The sequence below is a fragment of the Xenopus tropicalis genome, chromosome 8 (genome assembly GCF_000004195.4).
Source record: "Xenopus tropicalis strain Nigerian chromosome 8, UCB_Xtro_10.0, whole genome shotgun sequence".
NCBI classification, from domain to species: domain Eukaryota; kingdom Metazoa; phylum Chordata; class Amphibia; order Anura; family Pipidae; genus Xenopus; species Xenopus tropicalis.
The window spans coordinates 89,282,838-89,306,397 of NC_030684.2; positions in this window are offsets into that span (position 1 = coordinate 89,282,838).

A 23,560-nucleotide genomic window follows, 5' to 3' on the forward strand; every position below is an offset into this window, starting at 1 on the left:
ATGTGATAAGGGAGAGGTGAGGGGGGGGGGGGTCGAGGCAGGCCAGTTAAGGGGGCTTTTATAGCTGGTGAGGAGGATTTAGTTCTCCTTTAAGCTTTAGTCCTCCTTTAAGAGGGCAATGACTGGAAAGAGCTGCAAAGGTTCCAATATCTCTAACTTAGACAGTTTAAAATTTAAATTCTGATAGCCTGAGCCTAAATGAATAAATACAGAACAAAAGTGGGTTGTTTAATTAAGCTTTTGGAATAGAAAAAGTAAATACAAAAAGCAGATGGCAGATATTGGAGGTAATGATAAGCAAATGCCATGTCGAGGTAACACATCAAACAATGGAGTGGGTTTACCCTTAGCCCACTAGTGACAAACAAGTTTCCAGTCATTAAACACACGTCCTCTATTTTTGTACTCTCTTTAAATAAATCAGGCCTCCTGCATGGAGTGTAAATAATAGAAAATAATAGAGTAATAATAGAAAAATACCACCAAAATAATGACAGAGGATGTTTTATCAAACATAGAAGCAAGTTTGAGTCTACAAAAGTTTTGCCAGTAACTCACTTTGGTTTGTGTGAAGATTCTGAGAAAATGAGAAATAGAGTAAAATTGTTGCAGTTGGACCAGACTCACAAAGAAAGGCATTAATAGCATGAATCAATGTTAAATGTACTGCTTATCTTTTCATGCATTCATTATTCTTTCCTTTGTACAACTTGTTTCTTGCCCTATATATTGGGTCCTTTTTTTCCTTCTGTTTGCCATTCTCCCTTCTAATAGCAAACATATTTATATTGTAAATTATTCTACTTGGTTTCCTTGGTAACAAATTACTGTCCCTACATGGCACAGATCCAAGAGTAGGAGTCAAGGAATTCAGATCAGCATCAGATTCTCCCTCCATCATATTAACCAGCAAGCGCCGGTGTTCGTACAGTCCTCTTTTGTCAAGATGCCCCACACTGTCAAAACGAAACAGCAACGCTTCATAAAAAGGCACTTATTCACAGCATTCCTACAGCAATAAAATCATTTATTTACTCTCCAAAATTATATAACGAACCACTACACTTCTCTTTGCTATTTGTTTTTTATTTTCTAATAGAATTCTCAATATAACCCCTACACCATAAAGCAGTGAGAAGCATTAAAGCTGCAAAGTATAGTATGAGAACAGTATGCAAAGGATCATAATACAAAGGCTGGCTACCTGCAGAAATCAGGAGTCACTTTACTTTCAACTCAGAAAAAGCATGTAATGTGATCATATTATGTCCTTAAACCAGCTGTATTTTATATCCACCAGAAAGACTAGCATAGCACAGACTGATATTAGCTAAGAATATGTATACTGTTGGAAAGGCATTGGAAAAATTTCATTTCGTAAAAGCAAAACATAGACGAAGGACAACAAAATAACAATGAAGAATTGCTTTCTATCAATCATTTATTTTAAAAAGTGTCCTCTACCAATATATCCACATATTTTATTACAACAATAGTTGGCAAAGATAGGGACAGGCTAAATCATATTCAGAGACGCAATATATGTACAGAAAAGTTTAGATACCAAAGAGTACTGAAAATTGATACTATCTGTGTAGAAGAGATACACCGAAACAATAAATGGTAAAAGTGCATTTGGGGTGTTTAGAATGAAGAATGATTGTAGAATGACAGTGACGAAACTCTCTCCCTATACTCCAATGATAGTGCCCTCTAGTGACCAATATCATCATGAAGGGAAAGGTTTTCATAGCTGTAACAAGTAGTACATTTTCAACAAATCTTTACTTCTGTGAAAGTGGTACCCATTTTATCCTGCAGGAAAAGACACAGGGGATGTCCCTAAGGGGTCAGTAAAATGTCATTTCTAAAAGAAATTATTATTTGATTTTATATATTTTTTACCAGCAACAACCCTTCATTTTGTGCTCTTTTTTTCACCTTACTAATTTTTAGGTTGACTAATTAGCACCTGTACTATATAAATAGTAGGTTGTTAATGAAACAATTATTAATACTATCTATTATTAAGTGAAAAGCAAATATCCTGCAGTGCTGTATAATATAAACAAATCACTTTATAAAAATGTGTGTGCAACGTACAGTATAATGTGAGCTGGTGGGGTGGCATGGTTTGAGGTACTGTTGAATTTTATAAACCAGTAGGTGGTGCAGACAGCGTACGGTTCAAATATTACATTATTTTAACATCATGTAGTGTTTTATTACAGAAGCCAGTTGGTATGCTGCAATGCCACTTAGGTAACAAAAGTGCTGTAACATCTAGGTGCAATGCAGAGTAGCTTTAATAAGATTGTGGATTACTATAGAACAGATATGGGATTCGTTAGCTGGAAACCCATAATCCAGAAAGCTGTAAATTACAGGAGGGTCCCTTCCCAAAGACCCAAAGAATTTTAAACAAATAATTCAAATTTTAAAAAATGATTTCCTATTGCTCTGTAATAATAAAACTCACTAAAATGTCATTAATCCTTATTGGAGGCAAAACGGTATGCTTGGGTTTAATGATTAAGTGATGTTTTAGTAGCGGTAAAAGAATAGTGATGCAAATTACAGAAAGACCCCCTATCCAGAAAACCCCAAGTCCCATACCTGTACTACAAAAATGGACTGCTTTCAAGGGGACCAAAGACTAAATTTACCATACAAAGAAATTCCATGTTCTTACAAATAAAATGCAGATTTTTTATTTATTTTTTTTATAAATCCTATTGTGGAAATGCCAGTTCATTGTTCTGTGCACACTGAACTCCAGGCTTAGGGAAATGTAAAACAAGCAAGCATAATTAATAAAGAATTCATTGGAAAGTCAGAAATATAACTGTGCAATGTAATAAAGGAATCTATTTAAAAGTGGGCTGGAAATATCATCTCTCAACAATAAATGCAATATTAAATATTTATAAAATGCGCAAGCAATATTCATCTAAATATTGTAGCAAGACAAAAAAACGGCAGGCTGAGAAGTATAGGCCATCTGCCTCCATATTGTACTTCTATACTGCTTATCAAGGATACGTCTGTAATTAAGAATACTGCTGTCCAGTTATAAGTCGTAGGAACCTTATCAACTGTACCTTGTGTTCAGGAGCTGAGACTAATTTAAAAAGACTGGTAGCTATATCAGACATTTATGTTAGCCCACTCTCTCATGTTTCCTGGAAGTGAGGTTTAAAGAACATGGCAGAATGGACATTCATCGTGGCCTCCAGCCTCAGGGAGTGGCCAGGACCTGCACCTGGTAACACAACAAAGTGCATATTATCATATCTGTGTAAAAAGGGATAGAACCAAAAAACTGAGATATTTAGGTTGCCCTGAGGTGGCTTGTCTTGTCCTGAGGCCTGAAGCAGATGTACATTTAGGGTACATGCAGTCATTCTTCTAGCATTTTAATAAATTGTTGTGCTGCTTGAAAAGACAGCAAATTAGCCCTGGAATAATAGTGTTTGCTATCGAAGATGCAAAGCATAAAAAAAATATACACACAATTGCATTGGTGCTGTTCTTTAAGAGAGCGGCATCCCTGGCTGTTCATTGTATTTGCTACCTTATAATCTGAAAAAAGCAAGCAGAATGTTAACCTGTTATGAACAGGAGCTGATCCTAGTGCACTATGGTAAATCAGCAACATCACGAAAACATTTTATTCCCAATTTATGTTAATAAGGAAAATGTAAAAACGTGCATCTGAAAAGCTCACTTTGGAGTTGCCAGAATTTGATAATGGATACTGGAGGGATACAAAGTATTACAGGGATAGGATTAAAAAGGTATTTTCTCTTACATGGTCACACCTACTTCTGGGATAATTCCAAATCCTTCTACACACAAGCAAGTAGGATCCCTAATACAGCCAAGCAGGTATTTTCTCCATTTTCTCAAGGCCTATACATATAGTGATGAGCAAATCTGTCCAGTTTTGCTTCGCCGAACAATTTGCGAAACTACCAAAAAATTCGCAAAACGTTGTTGAGTGACTATTCTGTTGCACATGACTATTTTTTTGACCTGCAACACATTTTTTCGCAGCAAACTTTCATGAAACAATTAGCCAATGGCAAAATGCAGAAATCCACTGCGAATCCATCCCTCGTGAAAAAAATAGCTCATCATAGTCTCTGTCCTGTATTAATCCAGTAAATACATACAACGTAAACTGTATTCTAACACTATTACACAACTTTTAAAAAAGCTCTCTAGATGTGTATAAAATTAGGTGTTGAGGTGTTACCAGCTGTATATGCTCTGTATGTGTGAGGTTAACTTTGGGGCACATTTATAAAGATGTGACGTTTATTTTAGACCCATGTAATGGGTGTAACATTAATCACATATGTAAGAAGATACAGCATGTAGAATAATTTTCCCTTTAGCTTCAATTCTGTATGGAAGTACACAAGCAATAGTTCTTAAATTTCTTTAAATGTGACACACACTTGCAAAGTTCATTGCAGTGAATGGGGGCAAAGCATTGAAATTATTATAAACTTCTAAATATCATTATCATTGCATAAGAAATTTATGTTTCTAAATATGCGAAGACATGGTGTCCCTTATGCAGAAACGCATTCTCCAGAAAGCTCCACATATCGGGAAGGATATCTCCCATACAGTCCAGTTTAAGAAAATAATTCTAATATTTAAAAATAATTTCCTTTTTCTCTGTAATAATAAAACAGTACCTTGTACTTGATGGAAACTAAGCTGTATGAATCCATATTGTTGGCAACACACTCCTTCTGGGTTTATTAGCAGGCTTAAGGTATGGAGATTCAAATAACAGAAATATCCCTTATCTGGAAAACCCCAGGTTCCATGCATTCCCCATAATAGATTCTATACCTGTATATCATTTGCTTGTGCCATGCACTGAGCACACATACTTTCTATGAGCTGTCACATTAATAAATGAAGGTTTCTAAGTACATTATCATTTTATAATGTATTTAGAGCTGTTGGTTTTACATCAGGACCTATTGCTGATTTTAACAGCTGCCACATCATTAAACCTATGATGTTTTGTGTGTTTCTTGCAGATTATGTTTATCATTATAATACCCGCTTTAACTATTTAAAGCTTAGAGGGAAGTGAAAAACATTGTACAGTAAAAGGCTTAGGCAACCCTTCAGCTCACGAAGAGTTAAACACTTTAATTGTTTTTGCAAATCATTATACTTAATGACATGCACGGTCACTATTTGGCTTGCATATATAAGACAGAGTAATTAATTAGGTATTAAATGTCCTGATGAAGTGCCAAATTCATTGTAGAAATCTACTGAGACAGAGCTACATTTTTCAATACAGGAAAATTGTGCCCCACTGTGGACACCAAATGAATATAGTTTGCTCTGTGTATCTGTCTAGTCAGCAAACTTGCATAGATCAGTTGTATCTACGTTACAGTAAAAGTACCCATTATCCAGAAAGCTCTGCAAAGTGCAAATTATTCATCAAAGCCTGGGTGTCATTAGCATTAAAGAGTGTTTTCCTAAAGACCCTAAAAACACTTAAGACACTTACAATAAGGCAATTAAATCAGCATGTGTCAAAGCGTATGATATACATAAAAATGTAAAATGCATGTCACAAAGTATTATGATATTATACAAAGAATGAACATTTTTTTTTATTCATGCAGAGCTGCTATGAACCTATGAGTTTTATGAAAAAGAAAGACAAATACAGGTCTGCTTATTAAAGGAGAACTAACCCTACTTATTTTATTTTAGCCTCTGGCCACACAGGGACATAGGTGGCCATCATATGTAGCAGCATCACTTCTGGTCTGACAACCAGTATGTAACCCATCACCATATTTACAGTAAACTAAGTGCAGGCCCCCTGACTCCATGTCTTGTACAATTTAAGTTCACTGTGTGCCAATAGTACACAGAATTTAAATCAGTTAATTCAGCTGCATTGTACATTCCATAAGAGTGAAGCTCTTGTCATAAAGGCTTACAGTAAATAACAGAATAACAAAGCAAACACTTATCATGCATCATTAGAATTTATTTAGCCAATGTATTCTCACAGAGTAAGAACATCAAAATAGCCATAGGTGGAGCATATTCCCCACTCGGAAAACGGTTCAATAGGCATGCCAAATAGCTCCCTTGTGTGCGCATCTTTACTAGAAAACACTAAAAGGCTGGAGAGGCCCCCAGGATTTACGTGGGATTTTGTATAATTGGTTTGCCAATACATCTGACCCTTTGCATTCATACTGGATTTTGTTAACTGCCTACAATCCTGTTTCATGGTGGCAAACATCCTAGTTACAGACATTTTACATCATGTCATTTATAGAAGGAATATGCAAATCCTGGGGCAGTTAGAGGCTAGGGGGTAGATTTATGAAAGTATTTTTGGTGACTACTGTTAGGCCTAGAAAGTGTCATGTGCAGGCCCAATAAGTTGCAGGTTGACCAAGGAACTCATTGGTCATCATGGGTCTGCTTGGTTTTGCCCTTAGCCTATCAAATGTATGGCTCATAGTATAATTATCAAAACTGAATAATGGGAGTTACACACCCAGACCAGTGATCAGAAATTGTGACCTACATGTCCCTGACAAACATCCAAAAAAATGGAATAGAGAAAAACCCATAAATAAAAATAATTATGAGCTTGTTCAGTATTCCTTGTGCTGATAATCCTGCTGCCATACACTGTCATAGTATAACTGACCGATTATTTCTACGGGGAGACAAGAGCCCTTTAGTATCTACAGCAAAAAAAAAAAACAATGCCAAAACTAAAGTATCTTGCTATACAAACAGCAGAGCCAGCAGATATTAGTACAATGTAATTCACAAGCATGTATGGAATCTGAGGCAGACATAACTGATTTACCATAAAAACAGTTTCTAATTTAAAGAAATGTTCTGGTAAGTGCAGCTTTCTCCTTGCTGCGAGCGTTGCTTCAAAATAAAGAACATTAATAGCTGTCCAATGAATCTATAAGCGTAGAAAGAGGAGCAAAACATTTGGGAGCTATCATGGAATATGAGATACTCTACATTTTGAAGAGGGTTTAGCAACAGAACCCACTGAGATAAACGGTATTGTTTAATTGCTGTACATTCCTGGGAAGAGGCAGGTGTGGATATTTTTAATTTGGCATGAAGAACATTGTCAGTCCATTTGCACAGCAGAAGCTCAGATCCACAAAATGTGTTTTCATTTCTTTTCTTTCTTGAGAAGCACTTGAATACATAGATGCTGCGTGAGCGTGACCATTACTCCTCTCTTTAATGGGTAACCCTTTGTGTGCCATCCCCATGTGCAGTTCTAGACAATGTTTTTTAATTGAATGCAGAGTAATAATTATCTGTGGATCTAGATGAAGAACTGAGAAGTAGTATACCTCTGATTATGACAGTTGGTTATAAAGAGCATATTGTGCATGCGTATTCAAAAGTAAATACAGATATATCATCCTTTCTAAAGCAGTAATGGTACATGCAATAATATGGCTCTATGATATTGGGAGTCACGGCTATCCTGCCTGTGGCAGGCAGAAAGTACTGGGCACCCAACAGCACTACTGCGCTATGCACCACACACCTCAATGCAAGTACTGGTTAAAATGAGCACCAAGTGTTGTGATTTTGAGCCCTCTTTCTACTCTGTATAATGTCATAAAAGACACCACGTTTGCACAGGTCAAGTCACCAATAACAAATCGAAGATTTGCCTTAAGAAATGTGACCAGTATCATGTTATCTGCTGATTTATGGTTGCTGACTAAACATGTAGAAAACTTTGCATCCCCAATGATGTAAGGTTTGCTACTGTGTCTCACAGCTACTAATCATTAGTTACCATTTACTTATCAGAAAAATCATTTTACACATTTTGGGGCACATTCATGAAAACGCGAGTTTGAATCCCAAATGGGATAAATTCGGATTGGATACGAAAATTTCTGAAGATCGCAAATATCACGAATATGCTTACGAAAAAATCATATTAGTCACGAAAATATCGTATTGGCAATCTGAAAATCACAGGAAAATGCAGGAAAACCTTTCCGACTTTGATCCTTCTGTGCATGACTTTGGAAGCCTCCCATAGGACTCAATGGCACTCTGCAGCTCCAACCTGGCCCAAGGAAAGCCTCCCATAGGGCTCAATGGCACTCTGCAGCTCCAACCTGGCCCAAGGAAAGTCTCCCATAGGGCTCAATGGCACTCTGCAGCTCCAACCCGGCCCAAGGAAAGTCTCCCATAGGGCTCAATGGCACTCTGCAGCTCCAACCCGGCCCAAGGAAAGTCTCCCATAGGGCTCAATGGCACTCTGCAGCTCCAACCTGGCCCAAGGAAAGTCTCCCATAGGGCTCAATGGCACTCTGCAGCTCCAACCTGGCCCAAGGAAAGTCTCCCATAGGGCTCAATGGCACTCTGCAGCTCCAACCTGGCCCAAGGAAAGTCTCCCATAGGGCTCAATGGCACTCTGCAGCTCCAACCCGGCCCAAGGAAAGTCTCCCATAGGGCTCAATGGCACTCTGCAGCTCCAACCCGGCCCAAGGAAAGTCTCCCATAGGAATCAATGACACTCTGCAGCTCCAACCTGGCCCAAGCCGAAGCTTGAATGAAGCTTGAATGAATCCGAAACTTTCGTACTCGCGCGACAATACGATTTTGTCGCATAAATTTGTGACAAAGTACGAAAAAGTTGCGAAAAATACGAAAAAGTCGCACAAGGTACGAAATTGTCGCAAAAAATACACTCATTACAAAAAATCCGCATTCGGAGCGTTCGTAGAATGGTAAATGTGCCCCTTTGACTTTTTTCCTGTGTTGTCAACGTGCAACAACAACCATTTCCAGCACAACAAAGCTGCAAAATATACAGTGCCCTCTGGGACAAAGGCACATTTTTCTTTGATTTACCCCTTTGCTCCTCAGTGTTACATTTTATATTAAACAATTCAGATGTGATTAAAGTGTACATTCTAGACTTTAACTTAAAGTTATTTGCATATATACATTTCAGTTTTACCATGTAGAAATTACAACACTTTTTATACACAGTCCCCCTCATTTCAGGCCACCATAATGTTTGGGCTGTATTAAAAAACAGTCATGTTTAGAACTTTGTTGCATATCCCTTGACTGCTTGAAGTCTGTAACTCACAGATTTCACAAGGTGCTGAGTATCTTCTCTGGTAATTCTCTACCAGCCTCTACTGCGGCCACCTTCAATTCCCGCTTGTTCCGGGTGCTTGTCCCTTTAATGTTCCTCTTCAGCATATGGAAGGCATGCTCAGTTGGGTTTAAATCAGGTAATTGGGTTGGCCATTCAAGAATTTTCCATTTTTAGCTTTGAGAAACTTCTGTGTTGCCTTAGCAGTATGTTTAGGATCATTATCTTGTTGCAGGATGAAGCACCGTTCAATGAGTTTGGAGGTATATACTGGAACTTCAGCAGATAAGATGTTTCTATACACCACAGAATTCATTGTGCAACTCCCATCAGCAGTTACATCATCAATAAAGTGAGCCAGTACCTGTGGCAGCCATACATGCCCAAGCCCATAACACCCCCACCACCAGGTTTAACAGATGAGTTGGTATGCTTTGGATCTTGGGCATGTATCCTGATACAGATTAATTTTGGTCATGTCTGTCCATAACACCTTTATTTTAGAATTCTGCATTCTCCTTTAAGTACTTTTTTGCAAACTGTAATCTGTCCATTTTTGTGGCTAACTAGTGGTTTGCATCTTGCAGTGTAGCCTCTGTATTTCTGTTCATAAAGACTTCTGTGGATAGTAGTCTCTTTACCATAGTGAGAAATCTTTTGTCATTGAAGCAAGAAGGGGTGGGAACTTTATTATCACGGGGGGGTACGTTGGTTGATGAAAACGGGGAAAAAGCTGAAATTTTGAACTCTTATTTTTCATCTGTCTATACATCTGAGGAGCCAGATAATGAAGGCTTCCCTTGTAATATGCCCAGTTCTAGTAATTTAGCTACTGACGCATGGGTCACTCGGGAGGAAATTCAAAAGAGACTTGAACATGTAAAGGTAAACAAAGGTCCAGGGCCGGATGGGATTCATCCCAGGGTATTAAATGAGCTGAGCGCTGTGATTGCCAAACCTCTTCACTTAATTTTTCAGGATTCATTGAGGTCTGGCATGGTGCCAAGAGACTGGCGGATTGCTAATGTGGTGCCGTTATTTAAAAAGGGATCCCGTTCTCAGCCTGAAAACTATAGGCCTGTTAGTCTGACATCAGTAGTAGGAAAACTTTTGGAAGGGGTAATAAGGGATAGGGTACTTGAATACATTGCAGTTCACAATACTATTAGTTTGTGCCAGCATGGTTTTATGCGTAACAGATCTTGCCAGACTAATTTAGTTGCCTTTTATGAGGAGGTGAGTAGGAACCTTGATGCTGGAATGGCAGTTGATGTCATCTACTTGGACTTTGCTAAAGCGTTTGATACAGTACCTCACAGAAGGTTAATGATCAAATTAAGGAATATTGGCCTAGAACATAATATTTGTAATTGGATAGAGAACTGGCTGAAGGATAGAGTACAAAGAGTGGTTGTAAATGGAACATTTTCTAATTGGACCAGTGTGGTTAGTGGAGTACCGCAGGGGTCAGTCCTTGGGCCTTTGCTGTTTAACTTGTTTATTAATGACCTGGAGGTGGGCATAGACAGTATTGTTTCTATTTTTGCTGATGACACTAAATTGTGCAAAACTATAAGTTCCATGCAGGATGCTGCCGCTTTGCAGAGCGATTTGACAAAATTAGATAACTGGGCAGCAAACTGGAAAATGAGGTTCAATGTTGATAAGTGCAAAGTTATGCACTTTGGTAGAAATAATATAAACGCAAACTATCTACTGAATGGTAGTGTGTTGGGGGTATCCTTAATGGAGAAGGATCTAGGGGTTTTTGTTGATAACAAGTTGTCTAATTCCAGGCAGTGTCATTCTGTGGCTACTAAAGCAAATAAAGTGCTGTCTTGTATAAAAAAGGGCATTGACTCAAGGGATGAGAACATAATTTTGCCCCTTTATAGGTCCCTGGTAAGGCCTCACCTTGAGTATGCAGTGCAGTTTTGGGCTCCTGTCCTTAAGAAGGATATTAATGAGCTGGAGAGAGTGCAGAGACGTGCAACTAAACTGGTTAAGGGGATGGAAGATTTAAACTATGAGGTTAGACTGTCGAGGTTGGGGTTGTTTTCTCTGGAAAAGAGGCGCTTGCGAGGGGACATGATTACTCTGTACAATTACATTAGAGGGGATTATAGGCAGTTGGGGGATGTTCTTTTTTCCCATAAAAACAATCAACGCACCAGAGGTCACCCCTTTAGATTAGAGGAACGGAGCTTCCATTTGAAGCAGCGTAGGTGGTTTTTCACGGTGAGGGCAGTGAGGTTATGGAATGCCCTTCCTAGTGATGTGGTAATGGCAGATTCTGTTAATGCCTTTAAGAGGGGCCTGGATGAGTTCTTGATCAATCAGAATATCCAAGGCTATTGTGATACTAATATCTACAGTTAGTACTAGTGGTTGTATTTATAGTTTATGTATGTGAGTGTATTGATTGGTAGGTGTGGGTTAGGTGTGCTGGGTTTACTTGGATGGGTTGAACTTGATGGACACAGGTCTTTTTTCAACCCTATGTAACTATGTAACTATGTAACTATGTATCAGCACTGGAGGTCTTCCTTGGCCTATCAGTCTCTTTGCAATTACAGAGCTCACCAAATATCAAAGTAACTCAAAATTGTGGGTGAAAATTATATGGAATGATGGTAAAGAAACCCCTAAATTGCATGAGTAAGTTTACATAAATTATTTTTTTAGGTTTAGATGCCCTTTAAGGCACATTGGCAATATTTACTTTTCACTGCGTAACCTAACATTATTTATTTTATACAACACCTGTATGTAGATAACAATGCCCCCCATTTCCTTGCACACAAGTGGTAATTTACCATTGGAAAAGCAGTGTGCAAAAAAAGGGAAAAAATGCAACATGCACAATACAACATATTTTTGCACTAGATTAGACTAGATTAGTTTCATGTAGCAGGAGAAAAACTTGATGCCTTGATGGAGATGTAAACTAGAATAATCTGTAATCACATGGCATAACCTAAAATCTATTTTTACTGACTATACAGCATTGGAAATGAGGGTGAGCACTAATATAATATATTATAGTTTCGAAACATTTGGCAAAAGAGTAGCACTACCAAATAAATGTGAGTTTATGTATGTATAAAGATTTGCTGGAGTGTGCTGGCCATTTACTGGAATCCATTATGGCTTTACTAACGCCATAGTAGAACCTTTAGCTATGCTGCCAATAAAGGGATGCACTGCCATTGTTTCTTATATAAGGACACATCACCACTCTTAATCTGAAAAAGCTATTGAAAGCATCATTGATCATATAAGGATGAAAGAGAGACTTTATCTTAATAGGTAATAGAGAGTACTGTCCTTAAAATAACCTTAAAAGGTTGCGCTGAAGGACAGTTGCGCATCCAACTGGAAAGTGTAACTTGCAAAGGGGCAGCATTAAAGTCCTTTTGATAATTAATATGATTCATTGTCTGTTAGTGTCCTTAAGGAGAGGATAAACATCTCATTGTTTTCTTTGCTCTTCTTTTTTTAACCATCCTCCTCTTTGGACGTGACTACAGGTCCCTCAGGGAAAAAGGGGGTCCTTGGATGCATATTTCCATCAGGTTACCTAATGCTCTATACTTCTTATTCATTTATTCCAGCATGGGTTATATTTTGCTTCTAGCACTTTCTTACCACAAATTATAATTATAAACCTGCAAAACACTGTTCTGGACTTTAAGACTGCTGTTAATGATGAACAGTGTAATACATAAATATATGTTGGAGCTAATAAAGGATAATAATAATAATGTGATTTTGCAATGTTCCATTTCTCCAGCATACTAAAATACCCACTTTAACCTTATATAAAATAGACCCATCCAGAAAGCCGCATTCTGGACTTAAGAGCATTCTTGATCTAGATTTTGATTAAACAATTTCACCCATGCAGATGATAATATTTAAATTTTTTGTTGTGTGTCACATGACAACAAATCAATCCAACATTGTACATTGGCCTGACATTTACAGACATATCCTATTAGTGCCCACAACACAACTTACATTTTCTTCATCATTTCTCTGATAGGGAGCTTTATCATGGGAGCTGCAGGGCAGTAAACACGAGAGATTAATGTTCAATAGAATTCTTTTTTTTCCCTTGCTTATAGTGCAGGCCTAAAATGATGTGCCCTGTTGCAAAAATATACAGGATTTTGGTATCTAATGAGCAGATTTTGGTATCTACAGTAATGAGCAGATGATAATTCGCCAGGTATGGATTCGGGTTGAATTTCCGCGATTCACAAGTGGCAGATTTTATTGCAAAACGGGCGACCTGGCGAAATTTGCTGTGTAAAAAAAATTGTCGCCCGTGTAAAAAAAAATTGTCGCCCGTGTAAAAAAAATTGTCACAGGCCATTTTCGTCTTTCCCCATATTCACAGTTTTGCAGATTTTTCGGTGAAATGGGACAGATCGCTCATCAGTATTAGACACTGATGGTGAGTATTATATTCTTTAACAAAAGGAAAGGTATTCTCTAAAGCATTGTTGTCCGATACGGCCCGCAACCCCCCTCTGTGTGGGCCCTCCACCCGTCTAGCTGCAATCAGTACTGGCCTCCTGCATGGTTTACACCTCAGATTCAGGCTGTAAGCCCCCTGTAGTGTTTACCCTCTGCATTGTTCACACCTCAGGCTCAGACTGTAATCACCCACATTGTTTACCTGTTCACACCTCAAACAGCAGTAGAAACCCACAAATAAACTCTGAAAACTATAAAAAGAACATATACTGAGGTGGTACTGCACTTAAAAAGTTTTTTAATATATAGTTATTGTGCAGACTGTAGGAGCAGTCAGCCAGCATTGTGTCACTGTATGCTGTCTGTGTGTGCCATACTCTGTCTGCCCTATGCTGCCTGTGTGTTTCATACTCTGCCTGCCCTATGCTGCCTGTGTGTGCCATACTCTGCCTGCCCTATGCTGCCTGTGTGCGCCATTGGTGTGGTTTCAAGTGGGTGTGGTTTTAAAAAGGGAGTGGTCAAAACTGGCTTCCATTATCGGCCCTCCACCATGTAGGCCAGAAAAATTCTGTCTCTCAGTACCACAAAAGTTGGACAGCACTGCTCTAAAGGAATTCTTTACAAAAGTTAATTAGAGAATTATATGAAAATAAAACCAAAATGTGATCAGTTATAAAACTAACCTGTTTAAAACATTAGTCTTTCTTTAAGAGATACATAATTACTAGAGATATGCAAACGTGTCTCATACATCTATCCAACAGAGAGCGCTTTTAAGATATCCCTACAGACTCTAGAAGTGTACCTATTAAAATATTGTTTTTAATTAATTAGTTATTATGGCAAAATTAATTAAAACATGAATGAGGTACTTACTGGCTGAGCTTCTAAAATACATTTTCAATCATTTGTGCTTCATTTTACTAGAGTGAAAAGATGAGCTGCCCCTTTTAGAATGTCGTTTTTTCAAAGAAATGGCAATAAATGTAACTTAAGGCAATGGCACAGGTAGCGATTTGCCATCATGATCCATTAGATTCTTCATACTTTGCATGTGCCGATTGCAGATAATCACAAGAAAATGTGTAAGAATGATAGCATATAAGTCGAACACAGAGCGCAAAATGCAAAAAAAAATTAAAATAAAAACTATTTGTTAAATACATTTATGGCATTTTGATGTCTTGCACTTACTGGCCTTTAAAATCCTTAAACAAATTGTTGCTAAATAAAAAATGGTATGCTAGGATTATAGAAATTAAGGGGCAGCAGCCATGTTTCTCATTAGAATGCACAACTAATAATTTATAGTTGAGGCTGAGGTCTAATTCCCTGTAGCTATTGCAAGACCAAATCAGTCGACAAATCCTACTTTGCAATGCGATATGCATGTAATTTGCCTGAATTTTAAGTCTAATTTAAATAGCTATAGTTAAATAGTTATAGTGGACCTATGGGTTTATCTGAATTTTGTGGCAGTAACTACCCATATTTTGAGTATAAGAAAAAAAGTTATGTGCAATTCTATTATTATCATGTATTAATTAAATTTATATAAGTAAAATTAAGATGATATATGACACAGTAATACAATATTTCTCAGACTACAAGGCCAAAAGGTTTTTTTCCAGAAACCAGTTCTTACCTCACGCAGGGTTTGCTTTATGATTGCTCAACTTGAAAGGCTCAAGCAGTCATAAATCCACCCCTAACAAACTTTTATTATATCACCCCATATATAACATAGAGGCTGTTTTATCAATTTTTGAGGTCCGTTGAAAAAAAATGTAATAGTGGAAAAACAAAACAAGCAACTTTTTTCCTTTGAGTGCATTTTTCCCTCAAACACTGCCTTGTTTAACAAGCAAATTAGTCAGATATTTGATGATGTGGGGTTTCTGGGAAAAAAAACCTTGTTAGTATTTTTCCCCAAGCAGGCTTTCTTAAATAAGAAAGTCTCACACCTAAAAGCTGGCATCTTATTCAAGTCCGCTCTGAATAAATTTCTCTAGATAATGCATTTTTCCCCATCCCCTAAACCCCCACGTGAGTTCCTAAAAGCTTGAGCGGTCATAAATTGGCCCCTCAGTTTACCCATCTCTAGTAACCCAAGGCAACCAATCAGATGCTTGTTTTCAAACGGCTGACCAGTAAGTGCTACTTGCTTCTGCTATAGGTCACTAGACAAGTGGCAAACTTTAAGACCTTTATTACATTACCCAGTAAGATATTATTTGGAGCCAAGTTGTTGATGGGCAGGTCAGTAGATCTGTGGGCAATGGGCTAACGTTCTCATTTTGTTATTTCCACATCATCAAACATCTGACTAATTTGCATGTTAAGATGAGGTATGATATATAGTCAAGTCCCTGTCAAGGCCAATGAGGGCATTAAAAGTGTAAGAACACATCTCATCTCTTTTCATTTTCTGCATCGCAGTATGAATGTACATAGAAAACTTGTCTTATCTAGAGATGCACTTTATAACCTTTGTTATCTTTTTAACATGGTTCTACATTATATTACATGTCTGATTTATAATTGCTCAAGCCTCCGGGCACAAGCAATTGGTTATAGAAAAAGCAAGTGAAATCCTGAACTTTCTATAATCAGTTATTTTCTTATGTCTCTTTTTCCCCCCAGTTTGCTGCCTAACAATTTGCCTCCCTCTTTAGCAGAGATATGTCTCTTGAAGAAAACAATCCTTACACTGAGGACTGAATAGTAACACATGCTATATATATCAATATAAGTCCTTTTATCAAAATGTGAGACTTAGGGGCCCATTTACTTACTCACGAACGGGCCGAATGCGTCCGATTGCGATTTTTTCGGAAAATTATCGCGACTTCTTCGTTACCAATACGATTTTTGCGGAAAAACGCGAGTTTTTCGTAGCCATTCCGAAAGTTGCGATTTTTTCGTAGCGTTAAAACTTGCGCAAAAAGTTGCGATTTTTTCGTAGTGTTAAAACTTGCGCAAAACATTGCGCCTTTTAAGTTTTAACGCTACAAAAAAAGCGCAACTTTTCGCGCAAGTTTTAACGCTACGAAAAAATTGCAACTTTCGGAATGGCTACGAAAACTCGCGTTTTTTCGCGCAAATCGTATTGGTAACGAAAAAGTCGCGATAATTTCCGAAAAGTCGTAAAGGCGCCGAAAAAAATCGCAAAAAATACGAAAAAGTCGCAAAATGTTCGTTTTCCAATCGGAATTCTTCCAATTCGGTCGGAATTCGTGTCTTAGTAAATCAGCCCCTAGAGCTCAACAATGAAAAATTCACCCACCTTCTATTCATTCCTATGGGATTTTTAGAAGTGTATTTATCAATGGGTGAAAGCTAGAGTTTACCATTTGATAAATATGCTTCTAAAACTCCCATAGTAATGAATAGAAAGTGGGTGAATTTTTTTGTGGTGAGCTCTAATCTCACATTTTAATAAATCTTCCCCTTAATGTTTGCCTTTGGAGGTTACCAAATCCTTGTCTTAGCTATAAGAAAAAAATAAATATACACACACACACACATTTTTTATATGCAGCTAGGTAGAATAGTAGAATAGAAATGGTCTAAACAAGCAATAAGCTATACTCTCAAGCTTTACTGACAACTTAAGTAAAGATGTGAATTAAGTTGAATTTCATCCTAAAAAGAAAATACCTGTTCTGTTTCAAACCATATGAGATTCTAAGATTTCCGCGGTATCTAAACCAGAGCTACAAATTTGATGCCTTTTGGAAAAGGGTTAAGTTTAGCAGACACATTTTATATTAGTGCATTTCATGCAATAAAGCATAAATTATTTAAAATAACACGACCTTTTATCCTGCACCTTTTGAAGGAAGCAAATTAAAAATGTAAATTGGGAGTTAATTAATATGCAAATGTATTCATTTGCAGTTAACAATTAGCAATTAAACCTGCAGTGTCTACAAAGAGCACGGACAAAATTAGTAACTTAATTTATCATTAAAAACTGAAAACGTACACAAAATTTTAATTGACTTTCAAAATATTTCCCTAGCATTTTCCCTTTTTCATGTTCCTATATGAAATTGAATGTTCTTATTTGATATTTCCTGAGATAAGAACTTATAGAAATATATAGATGTACATGTAGCATTATTTACCACTGCTGCATCGCACTGATGCAAATGTTTCAATATAACAGATATATAATGTAAGTAATGGATTTATATGCATGTACATTGATATATGCAGGAAAGCCTGTAGCATACAAGCTAATTAGAAAATTAAGTATACCTTTTAGAATGATATGGGCTAGTGTGTGGACATACAATATGCATATGAACACTGCTATGGAAATGTATTTGTGTCTATTTTTTATTATGACTATTTAGATCATTTTCAGTTATTTCCACTGCTCAGTGCCCATCTTGAAGTAATTATCATTGCAATTTCTGAAGATGAGATCGGCTTTTATTTACAATCAAATTTGGCTTCATTAACTAAGATAGTAAAATTCAAAAAAACTCTATTTCAAAATTAGATTCTTTATAGAATGGTAGACCATATAATTCTGCATGATGTTGCCATACAGATATTCCCAAACACTGGAATAATGTATAGCACTATTAACAACAGGGGGTATAGAGAAATAATCATTTAAGGCTCAGCAGATGATGAAAATGGTAATATGTTCATGCAGATGCCCAACGATGGGGCAGGTGCATAGACTGGTTAGTTTATCATACAGTATGTGAAACTAAATTAGGACAAAAACTTTCCTCTACCCAATGTACTGTATGCTATGTCCTTTATCATATGGATAAATATAATTCATATAAACCCCATGACCAGCCATGACATTTCCTTACACATGATACCATAAGTAGCATTGCAAAGCCCCTTTATCAAGCCATCGTATTACTGGTTAATCCAACTGCAGCAGTATGAGGAAGAAACCACACAGCAACATTTACAAACAAAATGTAAAAATAAAAATATGTGCCTCTCAGTTTTTTGTAAAATTCCTAATTAATTTTCATTTTATTTGGTCACCTTAAAAGAGTAACTTTATAAATTAATTTACACTAATCAAGCTTTTCATTTTATAGACATCATGCCTATGAAAACTCTGCAAATCAATATGACGGTTATTTTAAGACCTACAATTAGCTATATAAATATGATTAAGGGTACAGTGGGGCACTTTGGGGATTCATTAGATCACATGATAGACTTGGAGGGGGAACTGCCCCCTGGTCAATGAATTCTGGGAAACTGAGCTTTTGGGCACAGGGAGTAATGCAAGGCATTTAAAGGGAACTCTTAACAGCAGGGAGCAAAATGTGAAGCCTGTTAGACTTTCATAAAACTCTTTGTAATTTGGAAGCATTGTGGAATAATTTCAGTATATGAAATTTTGCCAAATGTGGGCTATCATGCTGTTGATATGTGTAAGGAATTACACGGTTTCAGTATATAATACGTCAAATACTTCTGATTGTGTTTTGAATGTACACTGAAGGAATTAAGCTCAAATTGGGTTTGAGAATCTTTTAATGACTTTACTATCTTTCAAAAAAATTCAGAAAACTCGAATGAAAAAGAATGTATCCAATTTTTACAACTCCCCCTGGCTTCTATATAAACTCAGCAATCTTTAGATATTGTATTTTTACATTTGCGTGTTTTGCACTTAAATCTTGAACATTTAAGTTTTGGAATCTCTTATTCAATTTGGTGAGTTTTAGCAATTAGAGCTCACCCACTTTCAATGCGTTTTTTATTGGTGTATTTATCAAATGGTGAACGCTAACTTTTACTGTTGATAAATACACTTCTAAAAGTCTCATAGGAATGATAAGAAAGTGGGTGAGCTTTTCTGTGGTAAATTCTAATCTTACACTTTAATAAATCTGCCCCATAGTATTAAAAAATAGGTTAAACTGTGGTATGGAGCCTATCCTTATTCGAAATTTATTGGCGCCCTACTCACAGATGCAATCACAGGTTGCATGTGTCTATACTATGTCCACTTATGAGGCCCAATGCCTGCAGCCTCATTGTTAGCATCTTGGCACCATATGTGCTGCCATCAATTATATTTTTGAGACACAATGACAGGCACTGACTGAGCCATCATATTAATGCTATTAGCCACAGAAAAGATGAGCACAAAAGGAATAGAATAGAATGTGCACTTGAAAAGAGGATTTTGCTAATACAAAATTAAAAAACGACAAACATATATGCAAAACTGCAGTAAATAAGTAATAGCTCTATTGAGATGAGCTTTGGCCTCATTTGCAATGCAAATCAGGCTTTGCTGATACATGGCATGACAACGCTGATTTGACTATTCAGCCACCCATCAGTTTGAAATCTCACCATCAGCACATTTTTTTTAATTTTAATTAATAAATGGGTTAACAAGCCACATGGCCTGAAAGGGGGTCATTTATAAACAATGGGCTAACTAGCACCTGTGCAGTAACGCATGATAACCAATCATATATTTGCTTTTGTAGGTCTACCTGCAGCTGGCTGAGAAAAACTTATCATTTATTGGTTGCTATTGGTTACTGCCCAAGTGCAAATTTGCCCAGTGTAGTTGATCTGATGCACTCAGGCAAGGAAAACAAAAAAACATACAAGGGAGTTTTGAAACTCACACTTTTCTATTATATGTGTTTTTTTGTTTCTCAGAAACTTTACTTTAGCAAAACTACAAAATATTCTATTTTAAAAGTATAAGTAAAAAAGATGTCTCTTTATCTCTGGAAACAGCTGTGATACTGAAGTTTGGTGCCAGTTGGCACACAGAAAGCAGATTTCCAATTGTAACATATTGAACTCAAAGTTCTATCAAGCAGTACAGTCTTTTAAGGAAAATTAAGTAAAAGTTCACAGAATGTTATCAGATTGTTGCTTTAAAATAGATTTTGCCAAATGGTTATTAAATTCAAATAAGAAACTGTGCATAATTAAAATGCTTTGTTTTCACATTACGCTTAGATTGCAAGCTCTATGGGTAGAGTCTGCATATGTTTCATTTTGAGATGTTGCATTGACAGAATTACTTACATTCTGCATTTGTTGCTGATATATATATAATCTAATTGCTCTTACATAAAAAGGAAACAGTAGTATTAAAGCGGACCTATCACCTTAAGAAATAATTCCAAATTGTTTTCTATTGTGGTTGTCAAGCAAAATAAACTTTATTTACACTATATCAGTGCTGCCCAACTGGCGGCCCGCGGGCCCCCCTATGTGTGGCCCCCCACCTGTCTGGCTGCTTTGATGGCTTACCTTTGAGTAAGCATTAAATGGTATCAGTACTGAGATTAACTGGCCCCCTGCATGGTTCTCACCTCAGATTCAGGCTGTAATCCCTCTGTATTGTTTAAAAATGTAATCCCCTGTGTTTTTCACACCTTTTAATACCTGCATTGTTCAACCCCTGCAGTGTTCACCCCTCAGGCTCAGACTGTAATCACTCCCATTGTTCACTTCTTCACACCTCAGACATAGGTACAGTAGGCAGAGTGTGGCACATACAGCCAGCATAGGGCAGGTAGAGTATGGCACACACAGGCAGCATAGGTCATGGAGGGTATGGCACACACAGGAAGGGTAGGGCAGCCAGAGTATGGCACACACAGGCAGGGTAGGACAGGCAGAGTATGGCACACACAGGAAGGGTAGGGCAGGCAGAGTATGGCACACACAGGCAGGGTAGGGCAGGCAGAGTATGGCACACAGAGGCAGCATAGGGAAGGCAGAGTATGGTACACACAGGCAGGGTAGGGCAGGCAGAGTATGGCACACACAGGCAGGGTAGGACAGGCAGAGTATGGCACACACAGACAGCATAGGACAGGCAGAGTGCTGCCTGTGTGTGCCATACTCTGCTTGCCCTATGCTGCTTGTGGGAGGTGAACCTGGCAGGGGTTTGTTGTGGGAGTTTGTTAGCAGTTGTAAATAGCCATTAAATGGTTCCTAAGGTGTGTAATTATGTACTGGGGGTTGCTCTGCTATCCACAGGGGAGGAGGAGGCATATGGAATTTAAGGGTATATCTTAATATGACATAATTCTTTCACATATGAATGATGGTTGATATCCCCACAGTAAGGACCAAGCATTTGGGATTTTACTGTGCTACCACCATTGTGATAAAATAGGTGTGGTTTGAAGTGGGTGTGGTTTTAAAAAGGGGAGTGGTCAAAACTGGCTTCCATTAGCGGCCCTCCACCATGTATGCTAGAGAAATTCCGGCCCTCAGCACCGTAGAAGTTGGACAGCACTGCACTATATAAATTATTTTAATCTTAGTTTCTTCAGCCTTGGAATTCACAATTGCAGCAAGCAGGCAGGGGCCATTTTGTGGACACTGTTATCAAAGCAGGCATTGCATCCTGCCAATATCTTGTTTCTGTGCCAGTATGGGCGGACCTGATACCCATGTCCATGCACTGGTTACAAAATGACATGGTGAGGAGGGAGGGGGAATGTGAGGAGTGCAGCAACATCTAAAAAGTTCTGAATTGAATGTGAAAGTAACTGTCTGCCACACCTCTATGCCTAAGGCATAGAGGCGGGGCAGGCAATATATGACTGACAGCTGGGATTTTTAAATGCCTTTATAATGGGTATGGATGTGGTAATTAAAAAAATGATTTTGGGTTACATGTTTAATTTGAAAAGGGCTTTTATTATACAGCTTTTTATGTCTGGGTGACAGATCCACTTTAAAGGGATAGTTTACATTTAACTTAATTTAAAGTATTCTAAAGAATGTACTATTCTTACAACTTTTCAATCGGTTTTTATTTTTCATAAACTGTTGCTCAGTGTTATTGTTAGTATATTTCTATTCAGACCCTCTTCTATTAACCCTTTCACTGCCAGCCGTTTTGGACAAAGCGGAACTTCTACTGCCAGACAGTTTTTGAACATTTTGCACTGTTTCACTTTAGGGGCCTTTTCTCGGGGGTACTTTTAGTTTACCCAGGAAAACTATATAGTGTTTTTTTCAGGACAACCTAAGCTTTTAAAATATGGTAGAATTTTGGTGTAATTCTGTAACAAGATATAGGCTTCTAAATGTCTAAAAAATTAGACACATACCAGAAACAAAAATAATTTTATGCACAAAAACACAACTGATTTGGAAAGTCCCACCATGTCTCCTGAATGTGCCAATACCAAATATATATAGTTTTATGGAGATTTCTCACTTGTATAGGTCAAAAACTCCCAGCAGTACACTACCAAATTTTCAAAGCACTGCTTCAGAAAGCTGCGTACTTTAGATTTCAAGGCCAAAAATTCCACTAACAGAAGGTTTATCCCAGAAAAGTACACATTTCTGAAAAGATTCTGGGGAATCCAGAGTAGCACAATTGTCTATCTACTCCAAACTATCAAGTCGCAATGCTTTTCTAAAGTTATTGGTTTATATCAAAATTTGTGAAATTTTTTAAAAAATAGCTTCAAAGCTTCCAGACTATAGTATCTTATCTCCTATAGGTCATAAAGTAACCAAATAAAACACCCTAAATATGAACGTCAGGGCTCCACTGAACAGTTTGATGCCCAATATGTATAGGTTCATCTAAGTATGTGGCATGTAGGGGCCCCAATGTTAACATACCCCCATATGATCTATCATTTCAGCTCCAGCAAAATCAACACATTTACATCATTATATGTGGAATAAAGCTAGTATAAAGTACACTCAACCCAGAAAGCCATATATTTTTGAAAAGTACACATTCTCCCAATTCTAAAATGGATACCCATGTCTTTCTACTCTAAAGTACCAAGCTGCAAAGCGTTTCTAAACATAGCAATTTTGATGAAATTTCAAAAAATCCCCTCAAAGCTTCCACTTTGCAGCATCTTATCTCCCACACAGCATTAGGTA